The sequence below is a fragment of the Nicotiana tomentosiformis genome, chromosome 7, assembly GCF_000390325.3.
Source record: "Nicotiana tomentosiformis chromosome 7, ASM39032v3, whole genome shotgun sequence".
NCBI lineage: Eukaryota > Viridiplantae > Streptophyta > Magnoliopsida > Solanales > Solanaceae > Nicotiana > Nicotiana tomentosiformis.
The window spans coordinates 76,304,436-76,320,312 of NC_090818.1; positions in this window are offsets into that span (position 1 = coordinate 76,304,436).

Sequence of the window (15,877 nt, forward strand, 5' to 3'; positions counted from 1 at the left end):
TTAATAGAGAATATTCTACAGCATTTAGTACGCTGTCTGTTACAGAGAAATTTTCTTTCATGTCCGTCGTTACACATTCTTCCATGGCCCTCATAATTGACATTAAAGAAGGGCATGATCCTAGAATCTTATTCCCTAGGTATAACTATAAATAGTGAGCTTTATTACCATTGTAAAGGACACGAATTTTCTGAACAACTTACGCTATAATCTTTTCATAGCTTTATACAATTTTACTTTCTTGACTTTTGATTTCATTACTGTTGTGCCCGGAAACCCTGCTCTCGGAACTACTGTTTTTGCTGTTTCATCTTCATCTCAAGGCTAAGTATTGCATACTTATTCAATTCTCCTATTATTTTAGGATCACTTTAATTCACTTGTCTAGAAACTACGTATAAATTTGATTGTACCATTTTACAAGTAAACATTATCTTCCACTCCTTTCCCTCCAACCCTTTCCTTTTAACCCTCTCTCAAAGCATAGAGTTATTTTTCATGTGTCTGTTATACTTATATATTTAGCCCAAAACTCAAAATTGATGAGGCTTTGGTCTTCCTAATCAATGGAGCGGTTTAGTTATGACTTTTGGTAACGGCAAAGGCTTTGGTCTTCTAGTAAATGGAAGGCTTTAATTAGTGGTGACTTAAAGCAACGGCTAGGAACAGTTAAGGTATTGACTTTTGAAGTTTTAAACATTTGTATCGAATTGTGTATAAAAAATAGGGGAAAATGACAGAAAAATGAAAGAAAAAAAAAAAGATAAATACATTTCTTGACTTTAGAGAGTGCCACCTCACCTAGTCCAAGTCCTTGCTTTATATTAATATATAGAAAGTTCAGTTGTTTCATCATTTTCTTTCTCAGTACATCTCATTTTTAATTGGATTATTATTAATTGGCTTACCTAGCGGGTTGGGTTAGGTACCATCACAACTAGTTGGATTTTTGGATCGTGACATTTGTTGTCCTAAACAAGTCAGAATATTTGTATGGCTAAAATTCCTTTGAAACTTAGGGTGGTAAACATGTCAGAGTATTTGTGTAGTTATAAAAGCTTCTCATTAAGGGTAGAATTGGAAGTTTAAGCTAAATTATTTCCAAATTAAGAAAGGGGTCATTCTTTTTGGAATGAACCAAAAAAAGAAATAGGTGCACATAAACTAGAACATATGGAGTACTTTCATTAACATGGTGTTTGAGCACTTGAATTGAAATGAAATTTATGAGAAGTTTTTGATGATTCATATGTTTTGGATTAATTGTGGTACCAATCAAAGTCATGTGTTTGTGCTTAAAGTGGAATTTTTGACTTGGTATGATGTTGGTGTTCTATTGAGTTGATTACCTGGAATGAGATCTTATGCCTAGATTGCTTGAGGACAAGCAATAGTTTAAGTTTGGGGGTTTGATAAGTTAGTATTTTACCAACTTATATCTTCTTTAATCTTAGATATTTTTCTACGTTTTCTTGATAAAATAGTTTATTTAATGTCGTTTACTTTTTTTTTATAGGTTTATGTGATTTAGAAGTGATCGGAAAAGAAACCAAGTGAAAAGAAGTCAAAAAGAAGTTGAAAAGAAGAAATCTGGAAAATGGCCTCACATATCGCAAATGCAAGCAGAAGTCGCAAATGCGATGATAGAATCACAAAAAGCTTTTAACACCTGAAATATCAGGGCCGTTGATCAACTGATACAATGGCCCAGATTTTCCCTCCCACTTTAACCTAGATACCAGCCTGGTCTACTCCCAAAACCCTAAATCATTTCTCCTATGACCAGCTGCCCCTCCTTTCAATTTTCTCTCATCTGTCTCCCAAATCCATAAACCCTAATCAATCAAAAACCTTGCACTAATTCATGCAAGGTCACAAATAACCCATAAAATCATCCTCTTTGCCTCCTGAATCCGCGAATCCCGTCGGTCTCATCCCTATTTTATCACACAAATTCAAAAACCCCAAATTTGACCCCTAACTTAAAAGATGAAACTTCGAGTCTTTAGATTTCTCTTGTGCTCTATCAAATAGGAGCATGCATGAACATATCTTAGAGCCTCATCATTATTATTCGAGGTCCAGAGGTCAAATGCAATGACCTCTGGACACTAAAGCTTTGTACGATGGGTCATTGCCTTCAACAGTCGACCTCTCTCCTCTCAGGTAAAATCTTCACTGCTTTCACCTTAGTTCTTCACTAATTTCACCCATTTTGCCATCGTTACCTACCTTTCATCATTCTCCACTCAAGTTTGAATCAATTGAAACCCTAGGCATTGAATGCCGCTATAAATTGGAGCCTTCAATGCTCTCGCCTAACATACAATTTAACAACAGAAACAATCACCAACTACACCTAAAGAAATTTGAAAATTTTATACACAGTAGCAAAAATCGAAGATTAAGGTTCTTAATCAATTTTGTATTTCTCCTTTTCACTCTTTCTGGTTCTGAGTTCTATCTAGTGGTAATTGTTTGAGCTTTGGATCCTAAACGGCTAAACAAAGTCTTTTTTTAGTTTGATGCTCAAAGGAAGGTCAGTATACAGCGACCCTTCCTCTGCTTATGATATGTTATTATTAGTTTATAATTGATTATCTATGTTTATGATATTTTATTGTTAGTTTATAATATATTATCTCTGCTTATAATGTTGTTATTAGTTTGTAATCAACCATTAGGCTTTGGTATTGTATGTCTCATAATAACTTGAAGTTAAATCAGTGCTAATAAATTATCTTGTGAACCCTATGAATGTTCCTCTAAGTTGATTAATCTATGTGTTGATTGAACTCCTATAACTAGCTAAAGAACCTTAATGACTCTTTACACTTGTTCAGACTTTAGATTTTATGATGTTTTGCTAAAACTCTCATGTCTGCTCTACTGATCTTTGCATTAGTGTTACTTGTTGATCTGTTAAACTAAAAAATTAGAGCAGTCATGAACACATAAGGTTTGAGTAAAAGGCTGTCATTATAGTTAAAATATATCAGCTTATGTTGTTTGAGTTGCTTTCTTCCATCACATGTATATCTATGATTTTGAAACCTCTTGAGAGATCAGTGTAAAGGTTTTCTGTCAACTTTCATGACTGTGTGATCATGTCTGTGAGTTCCACTGAAATAAATATGTTCTGAAGTGATTGAACTAAGTTCAAATGAATTTCTGCAGTTAATCTTATATGCACTATGTCTGCTAGTGTTGACCTAGATCAAGCTATTTTTTTTTAATTTATCTTCAAAAATCTGGTTAAGAATTAGAATTTGGTTAAGGGTTATAGCTGTTGCATTTGTGTATCATCTCTTGGATTGGTTATACTAAGCTAAACTCCATCATGCTTGGACTGATACATTCACCTATTTAACTGGACTAATTGTCCTGCTGCTAAAACCATGCCTACTTCATGCTAAGCCTTCAGTGTCCTGGACTTATATAATAAACTTGTTGGCTTGATCCTATATTGTTTGATACTCTACCATGTTTTATAATCCTGTAATCTTTAAGAATATCTCTTGTATGTGTCTGATTATCTTCTCTTTGGTTTTTTGCACTCCTCTTGTTCTTAAACAAAATTTTCTGCTTGTCCTTCATACTCATGCCTATGTTCTCATGTTGCACTATCACATAAGGGAGGCATTCACCTATAAGACTTAAGAGAAACTTATGATGTTTACCTGCCCTACTTGACTATAACATTGTGCCTTAACTCTTAATGAGATATGTGTGAATATAAGATTATGAACTATAAGAGAAAATGATCATGTTATTAGTGGGATTAACCTGCTAATGTGCATAAATACTCCTGTTAATACTCTTGAGAGACTCTAAATGATGTTGTTAAATTCAGACACCTAGTAAGAAGTGAAGGTTTAATTTATGTATGTGAACCTTTGCTGAGTTTGAACATAGTTAAGGTATTGTGACTGCAACTAAGAACTCTTGCGAGCTTGAATCTGTCAGTAGGATCAGTTAGGCAGATACACATATAGCCTCTCTACTCCTAGTATATGGGCTTCTGAACTAGTCTGTTGGTATTTGCCTCTCTTTGTTTGTATCTTTAATTGGTTTCTTCGAGTATTCTTGATCATCTTGGAAGTGTTGACGTGTACCACACTCTTGTGTTGGATTGTGATCTCTATGGTGTAATATGTTATCTCATATTTATGATAGTATTTTGTATAGTTTCTGTGAGAGGTGTACATACTTGAATCTCTGTGTTTTTGTTACTATTACGTTGGAAGTTACAATGAATGCGTCATTGGCACTTAAACCTATAGTGGAGAGTAAGTGTGAGTTGTTAAGGGTATTTAGGAGTAAGATTTAATTTGTAGTTCAGATACCCTCCCAAACACAAACACTACTCGGGGTCCCCGATACCCTTGCGAACTCTGAAGTGCCAGGGATCCAAAGGGTGTCTTGGCCATGAATGGAATTTTACCTTAAGCTCTTAATCATTGTCATTCATTAATCTCTTTAGGATTATTGCTAAATGAAAGAAAGGCTTCACTATGAATAATATTTGTTTATTTATTGGACTTTACAATAATTCTAATACATTCTTAATCGCAAGCATTTGTTACTATTTTATTTGGTCCTTACATTGGTCTTATTTGTATTTAAGTGTTATATTGGATTTTATCACTAATGGCTTCCTTTCGTTTTTGCATATATGATAGAACTGGGTCTACTGAGTTCTCAAGAACTCAGGCCCAAGTTCCAGCCTAGAGCGTGAAGTCACTGAAGCTGCTGTTGTTGATCGTTACCTGTTGGGCCTAACATTCTTCATGCCCAAACTATGAGGCAAATTCCCCTTCCTTTATCAATTTACATAAATTCGTTGTTGCTTTTGCGTGTATATGACCCTGACAATATTGAGTGAATATTCTCTTTTATCATCTTTGAATTACTTTAGAAACCTATGCAAACTAAAAACCAAAAGGTAAAATTAAAAAGAATTATTGTCTCTTACATTAGTTAAATAACTTCAACATGTTTTCTGCTATGCAATTTTCACTTTCATTCATACTAACCATTTTCATGAAATATTTGAAGTTCAAAATAGATTCATAAGTTGACAACCCCCTTTCTTTAAAAGCTAGAATCGGGAAAATGATTTCAAGGACAGTTTTCTACAAACCGAAATGAAACACAGTTGCAATTAAGGAATATTTAAAATGATCTTTCTTCTAAACTTGACACAAGATTTGAAATCAATATTTAAGGTATACCAAAATTCTATTCTTTAATAGCCCTTTACTAAAGCTAAATAAATAGCCATTTTACTTCAAAGGTAAAGTATTTTAAACCTAGCCATGTTTACAAAGTTTACAAACATAGATGCTATAAATACACTTCTAAAATTCTTTCAATTATGTTGACATTTTAAAGGGATTTTATAAATAAAACCTATACTCTCTTCTCGAAGTGCATATACTATCTTTGTTTTAAAACAATGAGTTTTAAATATGACAGAATAAGCTACACACTTTTAAGCACTAACTAAAGTAGAATATAGATATCTAATTTCCTAAACCTAGTCTAAGTCCTATGGAGCTACCTTAGGCAGATTTTAGGAGCTGCCTAATACCTTCCCCTTAGAAGAACAAGAACCCTTACCCAAATTTCACTGGTTAGCAGACTAAAAGGATAATGATTTAACAACTGAATAGGTACCCTAGTATACCTTTAAATATTAGGTGGCGACTCTCTTTCATCAACAACAGGGAAACCACGAGTTGAAACTTGTTTTGAATCGTGCAAAATAGGGTGCAATAATATGGAAACTTTGTTGGGAATTTCACTTAGGTTCTGACCTTAGCATGCCTAGACTAGAATTGAAATTCAGGAACGTTTGTTTATATGCTACTTTAACTGTGCTTGATCTTGAAAATATATACTTACTTGTCTTACTTGTTCAGCACGTATTTATCTGACTGCTTTTATATTATCACTGATATCTCACTATCTATTACCGCTTTATTTATACACTATCATTATATTCTTTTTTATCGAGTCTTGGCCATACACTATTACATAGCACGCGAGGGTTGTCTTTTACACCCCTTCGAACCTTCTTTCAAAATTCATTAGTCTCAGAGAATGGCTTTGTCAGGTCAATTGACATAACGTCTCGCAGTGTTCAGTCCAACTCCAAGAATTAGGAAACACTCTACTCTAGCAAACATAGGTCATACTGCATAAAGCTTAGGTGAGTCGGTCCTTGGCACCGACACACAATTAGGAAAGACACCCTAATGTCAATGGGTTATGCACCCAACCACATGACTTTTGTGGAATGACGAACCAATCCCGATGAGACGCTAAAGATCCGGAATAAACATTTACCAAACCCCTTTCTTCACCTCTTCATAATGGAAATTAACCACAACATCCCCAAAATCAATATAGTCATGGGAGTGCCGCATAAGCTGAAACAATGATGGAGGAACATTCGTCGAGACCGTGGAGATGAGATCATAATGCACTTAGGAGCATTGGTTGCTTTACTGAACATCTGACCCGATAAGGTTCTTATCTGGTTGCTGATAGAATTCTGGGATCCAGCCAAAGTGGTTTTCAAGTTCCTCGACTGTGAATTGGTGCCAACACTGGAGGAGGTCACTTGCTTCACAGAGCTGTCGTTTGCTAGGAGAAAGGCGATACTGCCAGTTACCATGTCGGGCCACAGGTTCCTCGATGTTTTAGGTTTGACGGGTAGCTGAAATCTGAGGAACATTGAAGACGGATGGGTGAGCTTGGACCAATTGTTTGACAGATTTGGACACCGAGAGAGCTACGCGTGGCACTTGGATGAGTTTCAAAGTGATCAAGTGAATTGGGAAGGTCTCCGTTCTTTAACATTCTCTTTGGCATTGCAAGGATTACTGGTTTTCCCACAGAGGAGAGGGCGAATCAACATCAACTTGTTTCCCGTTGATTGGCAATATGTTAGGGTAATATTTAAGCCACATGGTGCCTATAATATTAGCAGAAACACTCAGAGCACTATCTGCATGTTCTCGAGGGTACAATTTCTTCAAAGGCTACAACATGTTACTCCAAATATGGGCCACGAACACTTCTTTCAAAGAGAGACCACTGTCAACTATTTTGTGGGTGTTAGCAATATGATCAGGAGTCACAAAGATAGAATGAGGAACTGGGTCTCACCGCACGGGTAAGAGGAATGGAGAGAAATGCTGATAAATCTAAGTGGAGAATGGGTAAATTGGAAGCTTTCGTGGTTGAGCGGCAGGGAAATTCTAAGGACCCCCGTGAAGTATTTCATAGAGCTGATAAGATCAAAGGCATTCAGCCATATGCACATCTACGGGTTCTCAGGAAGTTTGTTCTGATCCACGATGTACCCCTCTAGTCAAGAACGTCTCTGTATGAAGATGATTACAATGGGCAGATCCTATCCCAAGGGTGAGGAAACTTCAAGATGAGTGGAGTGACTTAATCATGATGCCGATGGGTTAGAATTCATGGTGTACCCCAGAATATTTTGTGTGGATTAATGATAGGATGAGCTGGCCCGACCAAGCAAAGAAGGAGTGGCTTGGCTAGAAGATAAAGCAACAGCCTTACAAATATATCACGAGATTTTGCCTCGTTATCGTGTTACCGCCGCCATGCATCAGTAAGTGGTCCAGGGTCGGTTGACCATATGCTGCCACCTCCGGAGGATGATGATCAATTTGTCGGGTATATAAAAATTGAATCCGAAACAGAAACGGAAGAAGATCCTGAAAAAGATCCCAAATATAACAACGACGAGGAAGAAGATGAATTTGAGGAAGACCCCAAATAGGAACCGGAAGAAAAGGACATGGGAGATGATTCCGGGGATGGCTACTAGTGGCTAGTTGATTTTTCCCCCTTTCCCATCTTGCACCCTTTATCCTGTACCCTTTTTATTTCCCTAAGGGCAAATCTGTAAGCCCATGTAATTTTGTGGATGTTGGAAAACAACGTTGTATTCATCGCTCCTGCCTATTATAATCCAAATATTATTAAATGAAAAACCAAAGTTTGCTCCAGATCTAAACGTGTCAAAATCATATTGCTCGTCAAAAATTCGCGACAACGGCCTACCTCTGGCAAAGAGAGGTCCCTTGCATATTAGGTAAATGCGCTTATTTGAATACGTGAACTAACTGCTCTATGTGCTCATATTTGTGCAAACCCTAAAACTAACTTCTGATGTTTTTTTCTTTTATTTTTCACATTACTTTACTCCCCCCAAAACAGAGGTTGGTTTGTGTTGACTCAAAAAACTTGCTGAACCACCATATAACCTGAAGTCAAAAGAAAAGATGTCTGTAATTGATGACCGGCCGCAAAAGCTTTGGTAATAGTCGACAACTCGGGGTAATCGGAGGAAAAGAATGATACTCAAAAGAATGAGCAAGTTGCTAGGATGGCACAAGAAATGGAATCACTAAGGGAAGAGGTACAACATATTCGGGAACTGACGCATTTGGCCGTGATGAAGCTTCCACAACCGCCATGTTTTCCTTCACTAGACTCAATCCATAATCACTTCTCTTCAACCACCTGTCAAGCAAACAATACCCAAACCACAGTCACCACAAACCCCACAACCCAGGTTGTACCACGAATAACATCCGCAAATCCACTGAATCCTCATATACATACCCCTTATATCCCAAATTACTTCCTGACATCACAGAATCCACCAGTCACAACTAACTCAGTTCATAACCCTACTTGCGATAACGCCAGCTTTGCCAACAATCAAACCCAGCACATACATATTGCACACACTACTACACACAAGCGGTATGTTCCACCTGTATATTCCACTTCAGAACCTAACTTCACAGCGCCCATCACGGTCAGAGTTCCATATGAGATTGATCAGTATGCTGAAATAGAGAGCGAAGCAAAGTATAAAGAGGATGAATCAGTATCCGAATAATTGCGAGCTTTGAGGAAACAAATAAAGAATCTTCAGGTCGCTCGAGGGAGCGAGAGCTTGGATTATGAAGATTTGTATATACACCCTGATGTGGACATGCCCGTAGGATATAAGCCTCCGATATTTGACATTTTTTATGAAACGGCCGATTCTCATGCACATCTAAGGGCCTACTACGACAAGCTGGTCGGAGTAGGAAGGAATGAAAAGTTGAGGATGAAGTTATTCATCAGGAGCCTGACAGGAGAGGCACTCACTTGGTACACCCACCAGGACTCCGGAAACTTGAGAGAATGGCAAGACATGGTAGAAGAATTCCTGAACCATTTTCGGTTTAATACCGAGATCACTCCAGATAGGTTCGCCCTAGTGAATTTGCATAAGAAACCATCAGAGTCATTTCAAGAGTATGCCCGCCGTTGGAGGTCGGAGGTTGGTAGGACCCAGCCCCCGCTAGATTAATGAGCTGACCAAGTACTTAATCAGAGATCAAGAAGGAATTTACTTTGAAAAGATGATGGGCATGTTGGGGCAGAAGTTCCCCAAGTTGGTTAAGATGGGAGACGTTTTGGAAGAAGGCATCAAATCAGGCAAGATACAATCAATGCCCGTGTTGTAAGCTGCCAGCGAAGTAATTCAGTCCGGTTCGATAAGTAGTGGAAAGAAGAAGAAGAAGAAGGAAGAAGTATCAACAATCATTCCCTACTACTAGTCCAGTACACCCCCACAAACAACTCTTACCCTATGAACACCCATCCTTCACACCAACCTGCCTACCCTCCAGTACACAACACACAACCACACTATAATCCCCAACCTTAGTACAACCCACATTGCGCCCATGTAAATCCAAACCCACCATGACCATATGCTCCCGTCCAAACAACCACCCATTAAAATTGACCCTCCTACGCACCCCGACCGCGCCCAAATTTTGAAGAGAGAAATCCTATAAACTACCCATATTACTGAACCCTTGGCCCAGTTGTTCGAAAGGCTGAGAAGAGTCAGTTTGATATATCCAGTGGACGGGAGAATTCCCAACCACTCTTCCAAATACTTTGATGCAACCAAATAGTGTGTCTACCATTCAGGTGTACCTGGGCATGATACCAAGGACTTCTTCAGGCTGAAGAATGAGATTGAATTGTTGATCAAGAGTGGAGCCATCCAGTGTAGCCTGGCTCCGCCAACAGTAAATTGTAACCATCTGTCGAACCATAGGAATCAAGGAGCTAATATGATCACTTTGGATGAAGATTATTATCTGAAAGGGACTATTATTACAATTGGGAATGCCGAGGCCACAAGAGTTCAACCCTGAAGAGCTCCGTTGATTATTGTACAATTGAAACCACCAGTGATGGTCTAGACATACCAACAATAGTCCATCGCCATCGTCAGCAATGAAGAGAGTCAAAAGTACAAGACAATTCCATGGACGTATCAACAGAAAGGAAAGGGGAAAATGATAAATCATGCGGCTGCTCGCGGAATGACCATGTCAGGAAGATGTTACGCTCCGGGGGAGATAAACCGAGGAAATCCAAGTAAAAAACATATCCAAAGGAGAAATATAACGGATGTCGAGGCAGCAAAGTTCTTGAGGAAGATGCCAGCTAAAGAATATTTCGTTGAGGAATAATTGAAGGCAACCCCTGCACACATATCGATCATGGATCTGCTGATGAGTTTCGACAGTCATAAAGATGCATTGATGAAGGTATTGAGTAGGATTGTCAAGATATCATAATTCACGATGAATAGAGATGGTCAGCTTATCTAGAACATGCGGTTCCATTTATAGAAGGGTTGGATGGAATCGTCTTTCATAGAGTCGAAATCATGCAGATCACGGAGATAGAGAAGACTGAGCAGAATATGGGTATGCAGTCATCATACAGATCAAAGATGGTCATGAGAGAGATGATGAAGTATGGTTACCGACCAGGGACTGGGCTGGGAGCCTGATCAGATAGGATAAGAGAGTCGATTGAGCCGAAAGGGCAGAAGGGTACTGCTAGTTTAGGGTATCAACCTCAAACTGGAAAGACTTACACTGGTAACTTTGGGAAGAAGGCTTTTGTGCCAGAGCATGTAAACCGGGTCCGGGTCAGAGCTCAACACCGGAAGATGACATCATAGATGGAATGGAAAGACTGTTCATAGCCATGATCGAGGAATACCACAACGATGATGATATCAATACACCGACCATTCGGGATGCCGAACCAGGAGAGGCCATATAGAATTGGACCGCCAGTCCATCTCTGGTTCGCCGAGAGTCTTGGAAGTGTGGAATTGTAAAATTTTTGAAAAATGCACGGTCAATTGAGCCCTGAACCGTGACTGTAGTTTTTTGTCAATTGCCTCCTTGAACGCTTAGACGTTCCCCTTTTGATAAAATAAAAGAATTGCTTTTCTTATGATCATTGCAAATCTATTTACCGCTTTATGTATACTTAGTTTTTCTTTTCAGTAATCAAATTGATAAGAAAACTGCATTTTGCAATTATGACATGTAATGAAATCTTTGAGCAAAACGATCCAGATTACGAAGAGTACGACAAAAGCATAATGCCTGATAACCTCCCGCAAGAGATCGAGCAGTTAGAAATCCAGAAAAAGCCTAATCTTGAAGAAACAAAAGTAATCAACTTGGGAAGCGAAGAAGTCGTGAAAGGAACTCGAATCAGCATCCATTTAGAAGCAGAATAGAAAGAAGAACTAGTCGAGCTCCTCCGACAATACATCAATGTGTTCGCATGGTCATATGACGACATGCCCATATTGAGTACTGACATTGTCTCACATCAATTTCCCACCGATCTTTCCAGACTGCCAGTTAAACAAAAACCCAGAAAGATTAAGCTAGATTTGAGTTTAAGGATAAAAGAAAAGATCACCAATAAAATAGAGACAAATATGGTGAGAGTCACCAATTATCCTACATGGTTAGCAAACATCGTACCGATGCCAAAGAGGGATGGGAAGATCAAGATATGTGTGGACTACGGAGATCTCAACAAGGCTAGTCCAAAGGATGATTTCCCTTTACCAAATATTCAAATCCTTATCAACAATGGTGTGAAGCATGAGTTGCAGTCATTCGTGGATTGTTTTGTTAGGTACCACCAAATCCTGACGCATGAGGAAGATGCGGAGAAGAAAACATTCACTATGCCATGGGGAGTTTACTGTTACAAGGTCATGCCATTCGGCCTCAAGAACGTCGGTTCTACTTATATGAGGGCCATGACGACCCTCTTTCACGACATGATCCACAAGGAAATCGAGGTATATGTGGACGATGTCATCATCAAATCTTGAAGGAGTGCAGAGCATTTGAATGATTCGAAGAAATTCTTCGAACATTTGCGGAGATACAGTTTGAAGTTGAATCCTAAAAAATGTGCATTCGGAGTCCCCGACAAAAAGTTATTAGGCTTCATCGTCAGCAGGAAAGGGATAGAATTGGATCCTTCAAAGATTAAAGCCATTCAAGACCTACCACCGCTAAAGAACAAGAAGGACGTGATGAGATTCCTTGGAAGACTAAACTACATTAACAGATTCATAGCCCAGTCTACGGTAATCTACGAGCCTAATTTTAAGTTGTTGAAAAAGGATGCAGCTACAAAATTGACAGAAGAGTGTTAGAAATATTTCAACAAGATCAAGGAGTGTTTGTCAAATCCACCGGTGTTAGTTCCCCTCGAACACGGGAAGCTATTGTTACTATACATGTCTTTCTGGATAATGCATTTGGATGCGTGTTGAGACAACATGATGAGACTGGGAGTAAGGAGTAGGCCATCTATTACCTGAGCAAGAAGTTAACGATGTACAAGGCCAAATACACTCTAATAGAGTGGACCTACTGTGCTTTGACTTGGATCGCTCAGAAGTTAAGGCACTACATGTCGGCATACACCACACATCTGATATCCCGACTCGATCCGCTCAAGTACATCTTCCAGAAGTCGATGCCTATAGGAAAACTGGCTAAATGGCAAAAGCTTCTCAACGAGTCCGATATTGTGTACGTAATGTAGAAGGATATCAAGGGACAAGCATTAGCCGACCACCTTGCAGAGAACCCAGTGTACAAGAACTACGAGCCACTCACTACATACTTTCCGGATGAAGTAAGTGTTGTTTGCTAGGACAGATATCACAGAGTCGTACCCAGGATGGAGAATATATTTCGACGGATCAGCAAACTTCAAAGGAGTAGGGATCGGGGAAGTCCTGATCTATGAGTCAGGACAGAAATACCTTGCATCAATAATATGGCTGACTATGAAGCATGCATCCTCGGGATTAGGATGGCAGTTGACATGAATATCAAGGAGCTTCTGGTCATAGGAGATTCTGATCTACTAATACATCAAGTCCAAGGTGAATGGACCACCAAGAATGTCAAGATCCTTCTATAGCTACATTACGCGAAAGAGCGGTGCAAGAAGGTCACCAAGATCGAGTTCAAACACATACCCAGAATCCAGAACGAGTTTGCCAATGCTCTTGCAACATTGTCATCCATGATCCAGCATCCAAATAAGAATTACATCAACCCTATTGAGATAGAAGTTCAGGATCAACATGCGTACTGTTTCTATGTAGACTAAGAGCCAGACAGTAAGCAGTGGTACTACGACATCAAAAGGTTCCTTGAAACAAGAGAGTATCCAGAAAAGGCCACCTATGGTCAGAAGCGAGCACTCAGAAGGCTAGCAAATCACTTTTTCCTTAACGGGGAAGTCTTGTATAGGAGGACCCCGGACTTGGGTTTGTTGAGGTGTGTAGATGTCGCCGAAGCAACCAGATTACTAGAAGAAATACAGGCAGGAACATGCAGACCTCACATGAATGGTTTCACTTTGGCCAAGATGGTTTTGAGAGCCATATTATTTTGGATGACCATGGAAAGAGATAGTATCTGTTACGCGCAAAAATGTCACGAGTGCCAGATTCACGGGGATTTCATCCGGGTTCCACCTAACGAGTTGAATGTAATGGGTTCTCCTCGGCTCTTCGCCGCTTGAGGCATGGACGTAATTGGACCTATAGAGCCTGCCACATCAAACGGGCATCATTTCATCCTGTAGACATTGACTACTTTACCAAATGAGTCGAAGATTCTACATACAAGGCCGTTATGAAGAAACTTGTAGCAGATTTCATCTGTAACAACATAGTTTGTCGATTCGGAATACCAGAGTCAATCATCACTGACAATGCAGCCAATCTCAACAGCGATATCATGAGAGAAATTTGAGAGAAGTTTAGAATTGTCCATCGTAACTCCACAGCCTATCGGCCGCAAATGAATGGAGTAATTGAAGCAGCCAATGAAAACATCGAAAGGATCTTACGAAAGAAAGTGGACAATCAAAGGCAATGGCACGAGAAATTATCCTTCACCTTGTTGGGTTATTGGACCACCATGAGAAAATCCACCGGGAAAATGCCATAAATTTCGGTATATGGAACCGAAGTTGTGATACCCGTAGAGGTCGAGATACCATCCTTGAGCGTCATTCAAGAAGCCAAGTTAGATGACGCATAATGGATACGGGGCAGGCAGGAGAAACTCATGCTCATTGACGAAAAGAGAATGGACGCAGTATGCCACGGCCAGTTGTATCAAAATAGGATGTCCAATGCATTCAACAAGAAAGTGAAACCTCGACAATTTACACCAGGGCGGTTGGTTTTGAAGAAAATATTCCCTCATCAAGAAGAAGCCAAGGGAAAGTTTGTGCCGAATTGGCAAGGTCCTTATGTGGTCCATCAGGTATTGTCGGGAGGAGCATTGATCTTAGCAGAAATGGACGAAAGAGTCAGCACAAAGCCCATCAATTCAGATACAATCAAGAGATACTACATTTGAAGACTGTAGAATTAGGGTTTGGCTGTAACAGAACTATGCCCGACCTGACTTCCCACGGTGGGATACGTAGGCAACCCATGTAGGGTCTGGTCTCCCTCCCCTTTTGTAATAGAAAATCCAAATGTCATCTTGTATGTACTCGGCCACGACTTGATTTCCTTCAGTAGGAATACGTAGGCAATCCTTATCAGATTCATTCATCTATTGTAATTGAACTACGTTCTGGCCTGATTCCATTTGGATACGTAGGCAGTATGAGTCAGACTCGGACAATTCATTTTCAAACTCTTATCACTTTGCATCTATTGTAATCGAACTACGTTTTGACCTAATTCCATTTGGATATGTAGGCTACCTGAGTCAGGCTTTAATTCATTTATCATTACCCTTGAACTGCATTCATACCTGATTCCGTTCGGATACATAGGCAACCTGAAAGGTTCGATCATAACCCTAGGAAAACCTTTGTAATACATGTGTTTATATTAGGACGCAATCATGATAGCAAGAAGCTACGTCACCAGAGGCATCTCCAGAAATCGACATCAATTGGACAAAGTCATCTAGAAATAATGTTCGCATCAGAAGGAACTTCAAAACATGTCATAATCCGGAACGACGACATGTGTCAAAAAAAAATAAACAATTTTCAAAAAGATTTTCTAGAAAACTATCATCCCACCTACCGAACATCGTGGCATAATCACGCCAGACCTGGGGCAAGGTCAGGACTATGATCAACACAAACCAACACCCTCCCTACTAAGAAGTTTTCATTGAACATAGGACCGACATGAGACAAAAATGTTGGGGCACACTCGGAGCAATGACGGACCCTGCTATTCTCTCATAAACCCTTATCTCTCTTTCATTATTTAGTTCATTTACTCATATGACTAAGGACTAACTCCAAATTCTTTGCAGGTATTCTGGAACCAAACGTTCGACACGATTAGAGCATATTGTAAATAGCAAACCATCTGGTCAACCAAGCAGAGCGCCTTGTATATAACAAGTCGTGGGCTTTATCA